The sequence below is a fragment of the Silurus meridionalis genome, chromosome 28 (assembly GCF_014805685.1).
Source record: "Silurus meridionalis isolate SWU-2019-XX chromosome 28, ASM1480568v1, whole genome shotgun sequence".
Taxonomy (NCBI): Eukaryota; Metazoa; Chordata; class Actinopteri; order Siluriformes; family Siluridae; genus Silurus; species Silurus meridionalis.
The window spans coordinates 8507863-8520309 of NC_060911.1; the positions used below are offsets into that span (position 1 = coordinate 8507863).

Sequence of the window (12447 nt, forward strand, 5' to 3'; positions counted from 1 at the left end):
ATAAGCCGCGATAGCGGACACGTAAATCTTTAGGGTGGACGGGGCCAACCTTCTGGCAAACTGTTCCTGCAAGAACTTTAGAATTGAACCAACCGAGCAGTTGACTGGGTCTAACTGGTGATGCTCACAGTGCTAAACAGCTGCCATCTAGCGGGCTATGACCTCCTTGTGGAGGGAGCTCTGGAATGGAAGATGGTCTCAACTACCTCACTAAAGAGACCAGCTGCTAGAAACTGTGCCCCCTCAGGGGCCACAGCCATAGATTCCATAACTTTGGGCGGGGGTAAACTAGGGTTCCCCCGCCTGCGAGAGGCGATCCCTCCTGGGAGGAATTTCCCAAGGAGGTCCCTCGAGGAGGGACAGCAGGTCCGTAAACCACGGTCTGCCCGGCCAAAAAGTTACCACCTCGTACTCCTTCCTGGCGGATTCTCCCGGGAGCAGCACGATAGGGGGAAAGGCGTATAGACATAGCCTCAGCCACATCTACACCATGGCGTCCAGCCCCAGTGGGGCTGGGTGAGAGAGGGGGAACCAGAGGGTTCATTCCAGACCAAATAATTCAGAGATTTTTCCATCTTTGTGTTAAATAAATATGTCAGCACAACTCCTTGATTAGACAAGGCAGTAATCAATTCAAGAAACAGATGTTCAGATGAGCTCTTGATTTCCAGCTTCAAAGCCTGACATGAAAGGAAAAGTAATGTCTCAGTTTTCACTTTGTACAATTCCCCCTCGAAAAAAACACACATCAATTCTGGAAGACAATAGAAATGCCAGAGAAACATTTTTATTATTGCATCAAAATTATTATCACCCACTACTGTACTATACATCTCTTTACATATAATATTATATGTACAATATTTAATTTCACATGTAGTTACTAAAATATCTAATAACATGGCCAATCAGGTTTGATACTCGTGTTTGTAAATCTTTTCTCTTTCACCAGATGGGAGTTTATTTATTTATTTTTTTTAGTTTTCCATATTTCCCAGTAGCACATTCCCATCACATTTGCTGATTACTAAACTGGCAAACATCGAAGCTCGTTTCTACAAGTATGATTCCGCATTTGGCTCTGTTTCCACTGTCTGCTCATATGGCGAGACGACAAAAATAATATTTGCATGAAATCTTTACAGCCAAATGTACTGCTTTTCCTCTTCTCATATTCCAACACTCGTTCTGACACTTGAAAGAATATATCAACGGTCAAAACACAAAGCTAGACTTGTGCCTAAGGGCATTGCTCAAGGGCTCAGTCCTAGTAAACAGGAAGCAGTGCAGAGGCTCAGGCTCCAGGCTTGCTCATGAAGCCATGCCTGGTGTCTGGAAACTGATCTCAGGTTTCAGAACCATAAAAAATCTGACAATAATGCAGTATACACACATATTATTTGGGAAACAATACAGTTATGCTTTTTGGAATGCTATCGTTATTACTTGAAGAAGGTCTGAACAGCAATGAAAATCAGAAAACATCGATTCTCTTGTTACAGCTGCTCCTGTGAAGAGGTGGGATATAGTAGGCAGCAAGTAAACAGTCAGTTCAAAAAGGAAATCTGTTGAAAGCAGGAATCAAATCGTAATGACGGCCAAGGCCCAAATTCAATTTGATTAAGCATTAGACTAGAGGCTGACCGATTAATCGGTTTTGGCAATAAACAGGCACCAATAGTTAACTGTTGGAACTATCTGCAAAAATCCATAACAACAGTTTTTACCTGGCTTCCCATCCTATGTCATTATGAGAGCGGCCTCTAGAGGCCAATCACTGACGCACATGGGCCATTTGTTTTGTCCATGTGAGAAGGCATGCTGCACGGAGTGCGTTATATTATGATTATTATTTATAATTTCTTAATTATATAATTGATTTCATCTATGATTTTAATGATTCAGTATTGTTTATTTCATACTGTAAGTTGTATTACTTTTCAGTTCTATTTTATGTGGAATGTTTGTTTTTATCCAGAATCTATTTTAAGATTTATCGGTTGATTAATCGGTTATCATAAAATCCTCTATCGGTTGACCTCTAATAAAGACTTTCCGCACGTGTTGGTGCCAGATACCATGGAGCCCATGCCTCGACTGGTCAGAGCTGTTTTTGTGGCACATCGGTGGATTTGTGGGTGGAGGTGGAACTTTCCTGATAGCTGAACTATTCCTGGCAACATTTGGGAATTTAATGTAGAATCAAAGAGATAATAATTTCATATCAATCTTGTAGGTGTCATTGCATGCTTCAGTCAAACTAGTGCAGGTTTGGAACTGTTTTGAAGCATTTGAATAGTTGATCAGGCAAGAAACCTAGTTATTGGTGTGTAAGTAGATAGCTCGTTAACTAGCTAGCTGTTTATAACTCCCTTAGGCATACCGGTAGTGTGAGGTGGAACCAAGAAGTATAGAGACTAGCTCCATCTCTTTTACCAAATATCCTCCCTCAGACACCTTAGAACCTGGCAGTAGAACTCGTTGTTGACAGTCTGGCCCCTGGGGACAAATTCTTGATTCAAAATGCCACAAATGTTGGAAAAGACTATGAGCATGCATTGGTCAAGCTGCGGATGTGCCTCACATTTTTTGGTCGTGGAGACAATGGGCTCTTCCACTGTGAGGACTTTTGCTTGATCTTCGATATGAAGGACAGGTCATCAATGGAACGCTGACGGAGTTCTTGGCGGATTTCGACAGGGTGTTCCTTCTGCTCTTGGTTCAGCAGCATGGGGACGTACTTGGCAGCAACATGTCACATGTGCAAATCACACACAAGGTTTGCTGGACTGTTCTGTATGACACACCGACAATGGCAGCAATGTTGTGGATTGTTCTCCGGCGATTATCATGCACAAGTTGCCGAATGGTTTTGACATTTTCCGGGACTGAGTGCTTCCTGATCTCTCATCGTTTTCCAGTGATATTCTTCCGCTCTTGAAGCGTGCATGCCACTCATAACATCTCAAGCGACTCATTACAGCATCGCCGTAACTTGCCGAATCATGTAAAACAGAGGCAGATTTTTTTTAATTACTTGTTGTACATGATGAAATCACAGCTACCAATGTATACAGGACGATGCCTTTTGGCATACTGACTAATGAAGTTTGGTGCTCCCTGTGACTGTGCGTGCTGTTTAATGCTGACTGTGCGTGCTGCTTAATCTGTTGACGTGTTACAAAACTAATCTTGAAACTTTTTGATGATACACTGTATTTTCTTGTACCTTTAGTGGTAAACATTTTGTACGATTCATTTTGTAACTTTTTATGTAACTTATAAAGATAACTTTAAAGATACAATATTTAAAAGTACAAAAAGTTAATATTAAAGGTAAGACCACTGTATGAGTTTTTTTTTTTTTTTTTTTTTTGTTCATACTTCTTTTTTGAGTTAGATAAAATAAATGAAAGAACATTGAAGATGTACTTGGTTATTCTGAAGTGCTTTATGTAAAGATACCAAAGATGTATCGCTCATATTGTAGCATCTCTCAATAACAATAGTTTCTGCTGTTGACATGCTTCTGATTGGACCATGATGCTTGACTAAGCCCTAATTAAAATATCCTGCATTTACAATATCTCTTTCTTTCATACTTCTATTTGTTCAAGCATTTTTTTCACTTCATTTCTTCTATTCTTTCGATTTGTAATATACAAGATTAATGTCTAGGTGACCATTGAAGAACTGGTCCACTCATTTTACCTTAATAACGTCCATATTTTCTCAATCAGTCAAAACTCAGTCGGATGTGACCATGCGTCCAGTCCTATCAAAACAATCAATGTTCCTCGCCCGCGCTCTCTCGTCAATAACCTCTGCATTGTGATGTTTCCGTGATGATGGCAGTGTCAGGCTCGACAGAGCACAGTGACTGTAGCCATCGTGGCTCGTTGTCCGGTCACACCTCACAAAGCCTCACCTTCTCCGCACGACCTTTGCGTAAATCTGGCGAATCCAATCTGCATGCAAATGAAAGCGAGACTTTTGGTGACATTTTTATGGTTATCGCTCCATCCGGCTGCCCAGGATGTGCTGAGGTTACTTTTTTTCCTCCGCACACAGATAAAGCACAAAGAGAGAGAGAGAGAGAGAGAGAGAGAGAGAGAGAGAGAGATGGATGGATATAAAGAGAGAGACAGAGATATTTAGATGCAGTTTACAAAAGGTGGAAGGTGAAGAAGATTGAGGAAAAGATGTTTTGTTTATGCTTACATCATATAGACAAAATATGTGGACTTGACTATAAGATTTATTCTTTTTAAACATCCCATTCCACATTTAGTTGCTTTTATTATAATCTTTATTCTTCTGGGAAGATGTTCCACTAGATATTGGAGTGTGATTGTGGAGATTTGTGCTCATTCATCCACAAGGGATGTAGTTTAGTCATTTACTGATGTAGGTGAGGAGGTCTGGGGTGCAGTCAGCGTTCCGGTTCATTGCAAAGGTGTCCAGTCGAGTGTAAAGCTCTATAGCAGTCGATCTTCCATGCCAACCCATGTAAACCATATGTTCATGGAGCTGGCTTTGTGCAAAGGGGCATTGTTGTGCTGGAACATGTTTGGGTCTCCTAGTCCCAAGTGAAGGGAAAATATCTGGAAAAATCCTATACAACTGTGTGCCAAATCAAAAAATCTAACTTTGTGGTTTGGGGAAGAACCATGTGGCTGACAAATGCAGGTGTCCCAATACTATTGCCCATTAAGTGTAACTGTAACTTGTAAATGATGTCCTGATTGTCCGTGAATGCTGTCGTTTTTATGTTTGTTAGTGAAATGGTGATTTATAAATTAACCAGTTTCCCCTATTTTTCTTGTCTTTCAGTTCTTAACCCTGGGATGTAAACTGCAGAATGAACCTTTCGACCAGGTAAGATTTTCTTTTATTTAGTAATTTTTTTTTTTTAAAACTGGAGCTTCCCGAAGTCTCTCTAAAAGACAAGACAAGAGACAAAAAAAGGTGATACAAGCGAAAAGCCTAGACACCATTAGAGAGATAGAGTGACAGATCGAGGAAGAAGGCGAGAGCGAGGCGGATCTCCGAACAACCTCAAAAGACCTGCTGAAGTGGCGCGATTTTTTTATGAAGGTGAAGCCATGAGCCTGACGGATATGAGAATATTTCACCGACTTCAATACAAGCGATATTAACCCAAATCACCTTCAATTATTCACTTTATGAAAAGAATATCTTTTTATTCATACCGTTCGCTGTATTGATTCTCGCTGTCCTCTCAAACGTCTCTCTAACAGGGATGGATAGCACCCTAATGTACAATAAACGTGATGTCTTTAATGCAGCACTACTGCATTGCTGTGGAGATGCTCAGCTCCAGTAGCTCCTTTAACTGGAAATTTTATTAGATATAACACCCACTTATAATTCTATAAACTGGTGTTTGGGGGAGGTGTAAGCTTAGTGGTTAAAGATCTGAGTTACTGATGGGAATGTCAAGGGTGCCCTGGTTTCGCCAAACTACCACTCTGGGCCTCTGAACAAGGCCCTTAACTCTCTGTGCTCCAGGGGTGCTGTATCATTTCCGACCGTATATAGCAAGGATATGCGAAGTGGGAACTCCACTGTGCTGTAAAAGTACACGTGACAAGTAAAAAATGCATCTTCCTTTCTTTCTTTCTTTTTCTTGACGAAACCAGTTCATCAATTGTTCAACATTTTTCTTTTGTATCATAAGATTCAGATTCAGACCTCACGTTAATTCGATCTACAACGCTGCCAATGTTGGACAGTGATTCCACGATTTATCACTTGCGTAGACATTATTAAACCATTTCCCTCCCCAAGTATCTGTATAAAAATATGAGATGATACATTGTTATGATGGAAATCAGGTAGCTGTTAGATCCAAAACTTTCATCCGGTTGATTTGTAAAACATATGTTCCTCTAATAGGGGATTTATAAAAGCACTTTGATACCTGCTTCCGAGCTTTTAATTTAAGATCAAATGTGAACGATTTTCATGTTTTATATATATATATATATATATATATATATATATATATATATATATATATATATATATATATATATATATACAGTATCAAAGAGTAAAAATCATTGAACATGGGCTTGTTAGTGTTCTTAGCCTGTTCTGGATTTATAAATCTCTCTTTCTGGCTTTCGTCTGAAAATATAATACGGCTACAAACTTTAGAATCAAATTGTTGTAAATTGTCTTTCGTTTTATATTTCTGTATTTGGCATGGCTTTTTATTGGAATGATTTTACTACACATAATATACAGGAGTATCATCCAATTAAGAAATAGATTAACAAATGTATAAAAATCTTCAAAAATGTCAATTAAAAAAGTCCTGTTTTAAATGAGACACTAAAATGAATAGTATAATATGGTGAGGTTTTTATTTTTATTTTTATGTGAAGGGTGTGAAGGTTTTTTTTTACTGTTTTTTAGAATAGTGCATAATGGTACTTTATATCCTAGAGTGGAACACAATTCTGGGCTAGATTATTTATTAGGTAGGATGTGTTGTATGCTAATGCTAGCTAAATGAAATGCTAATTAGAGGTTTTGATAGAGAACTAGCTAATCCGTTGACATCGTAACAACAGGCACTAAGTGACTAAATTGAAAAGAAAAAAAATAATAAAAAAAAATATATATATATGTATATATATATATATATATATATATATATATATATATATATATATATATATATATATATATATATATATATATATATATATATATATATATATATATATATAATCTGAAACGAAGATCATATGTAATAAAAAGCTATGAGCCCATAAACTAGGATAAACTCTGAAGTAAATCTATAAGGATACTAAGTCATTTGTCAGGAGATGCTTAGAGTTGTGCAGCATTTTTTATAATCCATGTAAACCTCAGGTCAGCTCAGTTGACTAAACACCGGTGTGCAACACTTGCACCTTTCCATCTTGACACACTTCACTCTCGAAATCATGTAAGCATGATATTTTTTTACAGCATCTCACCTTAAAAATGGTTCTTGCCATGTCATGATCCTGTCAATCCCTGGAGCTGATAGAGCTCAGCCCGTGACCCTGTGTGTGTTTTACCGGTTTGCGCTGCACCTGTGGGTCATCCTAACCGAGTTGATTTACTGCTATGATCTTCAGCGTAGCCCCTCTTCATGAGAGAGAGAAAAGTGAGTGAGCGGATCATTTTTCTCCGTCTGTTTTAAATGAATAGTAGGCTAGTTGAGTACAGACCGACAAGGATTTAGTAGCTTTTTAGAGTCGCACAATAATGGTGTGAACATCACAAACAAATCGCTTGTTAGCAAAATCGTAACGAGTTACCTGCTCGAGGAATAAAAAGGCTTCCTTGCATTTGATTCATTCATAAATTATAACGCAACACAATCAATTATCGTGAAGTTTCTGTTCCATATTTCAAAACGCTAAATATAAACACAAGTGGACAATCAGTAGTTCAATATGTTTGAACGTTACATCGTTAATTAGATTGTTAATTAGTAGCCCACAAAAAATACTTCCCAAAACTGAAAATGTAAGCATACGTGAGGCCTGTGCTTTAATGCATCAATTACAAGAAAAAAAAAAATTCTTATTAGCTAATATCACAGTGAACTAATTAATGTATTAATTAAATAAGGGAGCCCAAATGTAACCATGATTGAAATGCAAATAACTGATCAGCCCCCTCGCTGCGTGTGTCCTTGGACAAAATTGAAGACGGCTTTAATTTCAAACACTTTTACTGACATCGAGTCTTTCATCGCAGGAGAATGTTAGCCATTTTTTGTCTGTCCTCATACACTTGCCTCTTGTTTCACGAATAAATTTCTCGAATTCTGGAATGTCTTGCTGCACTGATTGTTCATTTACCTTCATTCATTTATTCCTTTTTTAGCTATTTTTTTTCCTTCCCTCTCACCCAGCGCCTGCTTTCATTCCGAATTGTTTGCATTAGTCATAATTCAGGCGCCAAGGCCCATTAATCAGCTCTTTCAAAGTCCTCGCGCAGCTTTCAGCTCCGCAATCGGCCCTATTCATCATAAGCAGCCGAATGGATGCGCAGCGCCAAACCTGTACCTTTTATTCCACCTGTTCCTGCGATTTTACTTTTTTTTCTGCGACCGCAGGATTTCTGCCGGAAACAACAGCCAAACAATCTGAAACGCGGACACGCTGCGTGTTACATGCAAAACAAAGTGCGTGCAATGGAGGGAAACGTGTGACGCCCCCGCTATAGAGAGACTAAGAGAGCTTGTCGATGAAAAAGAGAGATCTGTAAAAAGGACTCGCCCACGTGTTTGGGATAATCGAGAGCGTCCCTTCATCTAAAGCCGTAGCGGCTCGGCCGGCCCTTTACTGATTGCGTAATAACGTGCCGCATCTTTCGTTTCTCCAGAAGGCCGCGACTCGTTAATTCTCTCTGCGTTCTCTGATTATTAAAATGCTAATCGCTTCAACAATCAAGGCCAGCGTGTGCCGTAGACAAAAAAAAAAAAAAGCTTCCTGAAGCCGAGGCGCTTGTTTACCTCCACGTCACTCAAGGCCGCTCACGGAAGTATTAATATGCTTCGTGAAAAAGACAATGGGTCCTGTGATTGCCCTCAAGCTTGTCTTCTATTAAATCTGTGTCCTACATAGGAGACAATTATTAATGAAATATTCGAGCGGAATGAAACAGGACACGAGTTCCTACATCCAAATAAACAATTTGCTTTTCAAAAACCAATCACTTGGCATGGAATCTCATGTAGGAGTCTATAAATGTGTTGCTGTATGGATCTGATTTTGCCCTGAAGGTACAGTGAAGCTCAAACCCGCCTAGAACAGAGCAGCATGTCAGTCACATAGCTCTTATTAGGATGTCCTCTCTTTTCTACTCTTGCCTTTTTTTTGGCGGGGAGGGGGACTTAAGCTAATTTCATGGTCCGCAGCTCATGGTAAGGATGCGAGTCGTAACTTCATCGCACAGTGGGAATTAAGGGGACACAAAAAAAGGAAACCGGTCGTCTGTTACATGTGGCCTCTTTAACGCAACAGTGATGACTTTACATGCGTAGACATTTAAAACAAGGTATTAAGGAACTCTTAATAAAGAAATGTAGCAAGGTTTACACGGATTAGCTTTAGAGAATTGTAAGTGCTTGCACTTCAAATGGGTTCTTTTTTAGACAGGAAGTCAGGGTCATTAGGGAAAACAAAACAGTGTAGATTATTAGTGCTGACAGACATCAAGTCAGTTACTAACTCATGTATGTAGCATCATCTAATGTCTAAGTCTATAAATCAAGCTTCCTCATCAGACATCACTTTAAAGGCTTACGAAGCCTTATGCTAATTTTTTATTTATATTGGCAAATGAGTAAAATTAATTTCGTATATTGTATGTAAATAATAAAATGAGAGACATTTAATAAAATAAAACAGAATGAAATAAAGCATTATCTTTTGTTGCAGAGTAACATGATAAAATATAAACAGTAAAAAATATAGGTTATGGGCAGTGAAAAAATGTGCATGAGCTTTTAAATAAATACAATAAATAAATATAAAGTCTCTGGAATACAGTTATATGCATACAGTGAATACTTTCTAAGACGAGACGAGTTCCGAAAATCCGCGAATTTTGGACGCACCCCCGCAGCCCCTATATATATATATATATATATATATATATATATATATATATATATATATATATATATATATATATATATATATATACACAGTGAGGAAGATAAGTATTTGAACACCCTGCTATTTTGCAAGTTCTCACACTTAGAAATCATGGAGGGGTCAGAAATTGTCATCGTAGGTGCATGTCCACTGTGAGAGACATAATCTAAAAAAAAAAAATCCAGAAATCACAATATATGATTTTTAAACTATTTATTTGTATGATACAGCTGCAAATAAGTATTTGAACACCTGTCTATCAGCTAGAATTCTGACCCTCAAAGACCTGTTAGTCTGCCTTTAAAATGTCCACCTCCACTACATTTATTATCCTAAATTAAAAAAGGTCCACTGTTGGAGCAATCATTAAAAAATGGAAGAAGCTAAACATGACTGTCAATCTCCCTCGGACTAGGGCTGCATGCAAGAGCTCACCTCGTGGGGTCTCAATGATCCTAAGGAAGGTGAGAAATCAGCCCAGAACTGCACGGGAGGAGCTGGTCAATGACCTGAAAAGAGCTGGGACCACCGTTTCCAAGGTTACTGTTGGTAATACACTAAGACATCATGGTTTGAAATCATGCATGGCACGGAAGGTTCCCCTGCTTAAACCAGCACATGTCCAGGCACGTCTTAAGTTTGCCAATGACCATTTGGATGATCCAGAGGAGTCATGGGAGAAAGTCATGTGGTCAGATGAGACCAAAATAGAACTTTTGGGTCATAATTCCACTAAACGTGTTTGGAGGAAGAAGAATGATGAGTACCATCCCAAGAACACCATCCCTACTGTGAAGCATGGAGGTGGTAGCATCATGCTTTGGGGGTGTCTGCACATGGGACAGGGCGATTGCACTGTATTAAGGAGAGGATGACCGGGGCCATGTATTGCGAGATTTTGGGGAACAACCTCCTTCCCTCAGTTAGAGCATTGAAGATGGGTCGAGGCTGGGTCTTCCAACATGACAATGACCCGAAGCACACAGCCAGGATAACCAAGGAGTGGCTCTGTAAGAAGCATATCAAGGTTCTGGCGTGGCCTAGCCAGTCTCCAGACCTAAACCCAATAGAGAATCTTTGGAGGGAGCTCAAGCTCCGTGTTTCTCAGTGACAGGCCAGAAACCTGGCTGATCTAGAAAAGATCTGTGTGGAGGAGTGAGCCAAAATCCCTCATGCAGTGTGTGCAAACCTGGTGAAAAACTACAGGAAACGTTTGACCTCTGTAATTGCAAACAAAGGCTACTGTACCAAATATTAACATTGACTTTCTCAGGTGTTCAAATACTTATTTCAAAAATCATACATTGTGATTTCTGGATTTTTTTTTTTTTTTAGAGTTTGTCTCTCACAGTGGACATGCACCTACGATGACAATTTCAGACCCCTCCATGATTTCTAAGTGGGAGAACTTGCAAAATAGCAGGGTGTTCAAATACTTATTTTCCTCACTGTGTGTGTATATATATATATATATATATATATATATATATATATATATATATATATATATATATATATATATATATATATATATATATATATATATATATATATATATATATATATATATATATATATATATATATATATATATATATATATAAATAAAGGTATACATAGTGTATATAACATCTTAGCTAGCTTTTGCTTGCCGCTGTCACCACTGGCTCACTCATTAGGACAGAAAACGTTTATTTATATTTGTATTCTTTTTTATTTAGCAAAAGCTGATTTTAGTTAATGTCTATTGTTTAAAGCTCTATGACAAATACATAAAAAAATCTATGACGTGATAGAAAACTTAAGATCTCATGATAGAGTGGGTGTTTTGTAGAGCTTTACTTCTGTTCTCCTTACACAGGAGGCCACGATGTACGTGAAAAATGACGTTCGGTTATGATGCTCTCACATTGCGCTCTGTATGTAGACTAATAGTAGACACTTAAAAGCATTTGAAAGCATCTCCGGTCCTGTCGTCAGTCACATATCAGTTGTCATCAGCGAAACATTAACAGCGCAATTGATCAATATCAGACCTTTAAAAGCCCGCCGCAACCTCATACACCGTTATGTACCCCACCACACGCAGACATGGAATCGCAGCGCTTTTTTCTTGAAAGGAATTTTAGATCAGTTATTAATACTCCTTCGATTTTACAGGAAAAAAGGACAAAGGTATTGAATGAGGTGATCAGCAGCGACAGAGCTGAACTTGCTGCTGAGTGTGTGGCTTCTTGTTTTCTTTCGTTAATCTTTTCACTGCCGGAGATAATAATTGTTTTCGCTCATTTAAATACTATTGCTAAATGCAGACTTGTTAGTGGTTTGTCTCTCTTTGTTTTTGTTGTTTGTCCCTTTCTAAAGGAAACTGTATATCTTTGAGTTTTGGGGCATCAAGAGCTTCCCTGAAAAGCATTATTGTGCTCTCAGGAAAGGTTAGCTGGTTTGATGATGGTGGTAGAGAGTGCCGTCTTCCTCATCAAATCATTCAGTGAGCACCTGGGCACTGAGCATGGAGGTGGTGTCATTCCAGAAGAGACCACTCCCAAATAGAGAGATGTGATTGTATGTGTTTGGATTTTGACCGATGCGGCCCGGGTTCGATCCCCGGTCAGGGAACCAACCCCAGCCATTAGGGATGCACAAGCCTTAGTGCTGATCCCAAGCCCGGATAAATGGGGAGGGTTGCGTTAGGAAGGGCATCCAGCTTAAAAACATGTGCCAAATCAAACATGCGGATGGTCCACTGTGGCGA

At 38.9% G+C, this 12447-nt stretch overlaps 1 protein-coding gene across 33 annotated transcripts in view; it reads left to right on the forward strand.

Annotated features, from left to right (window-relative positions):
* The window catches only part of LOC124381468 (receptor-type tyrosine-protein phosphatase delta-like), a 434510-nt gene that overhangs the window by 168223 nt on the left and 253840 nt on the right, over positions 1-12447 (forward strand). For all 33 annotated transcript variants that reach the window (XM_046843111.1, XM_046843117.1, XM_046843118.1 and 30 more), the window contains one exon: positions 4834-4878. The gene's annotated coding sequence lies outside the window, so the exon portion shown is untranslated. The remainder of the gene's footprint in view (positions 1-4833; positions 4879-12447) is intronic.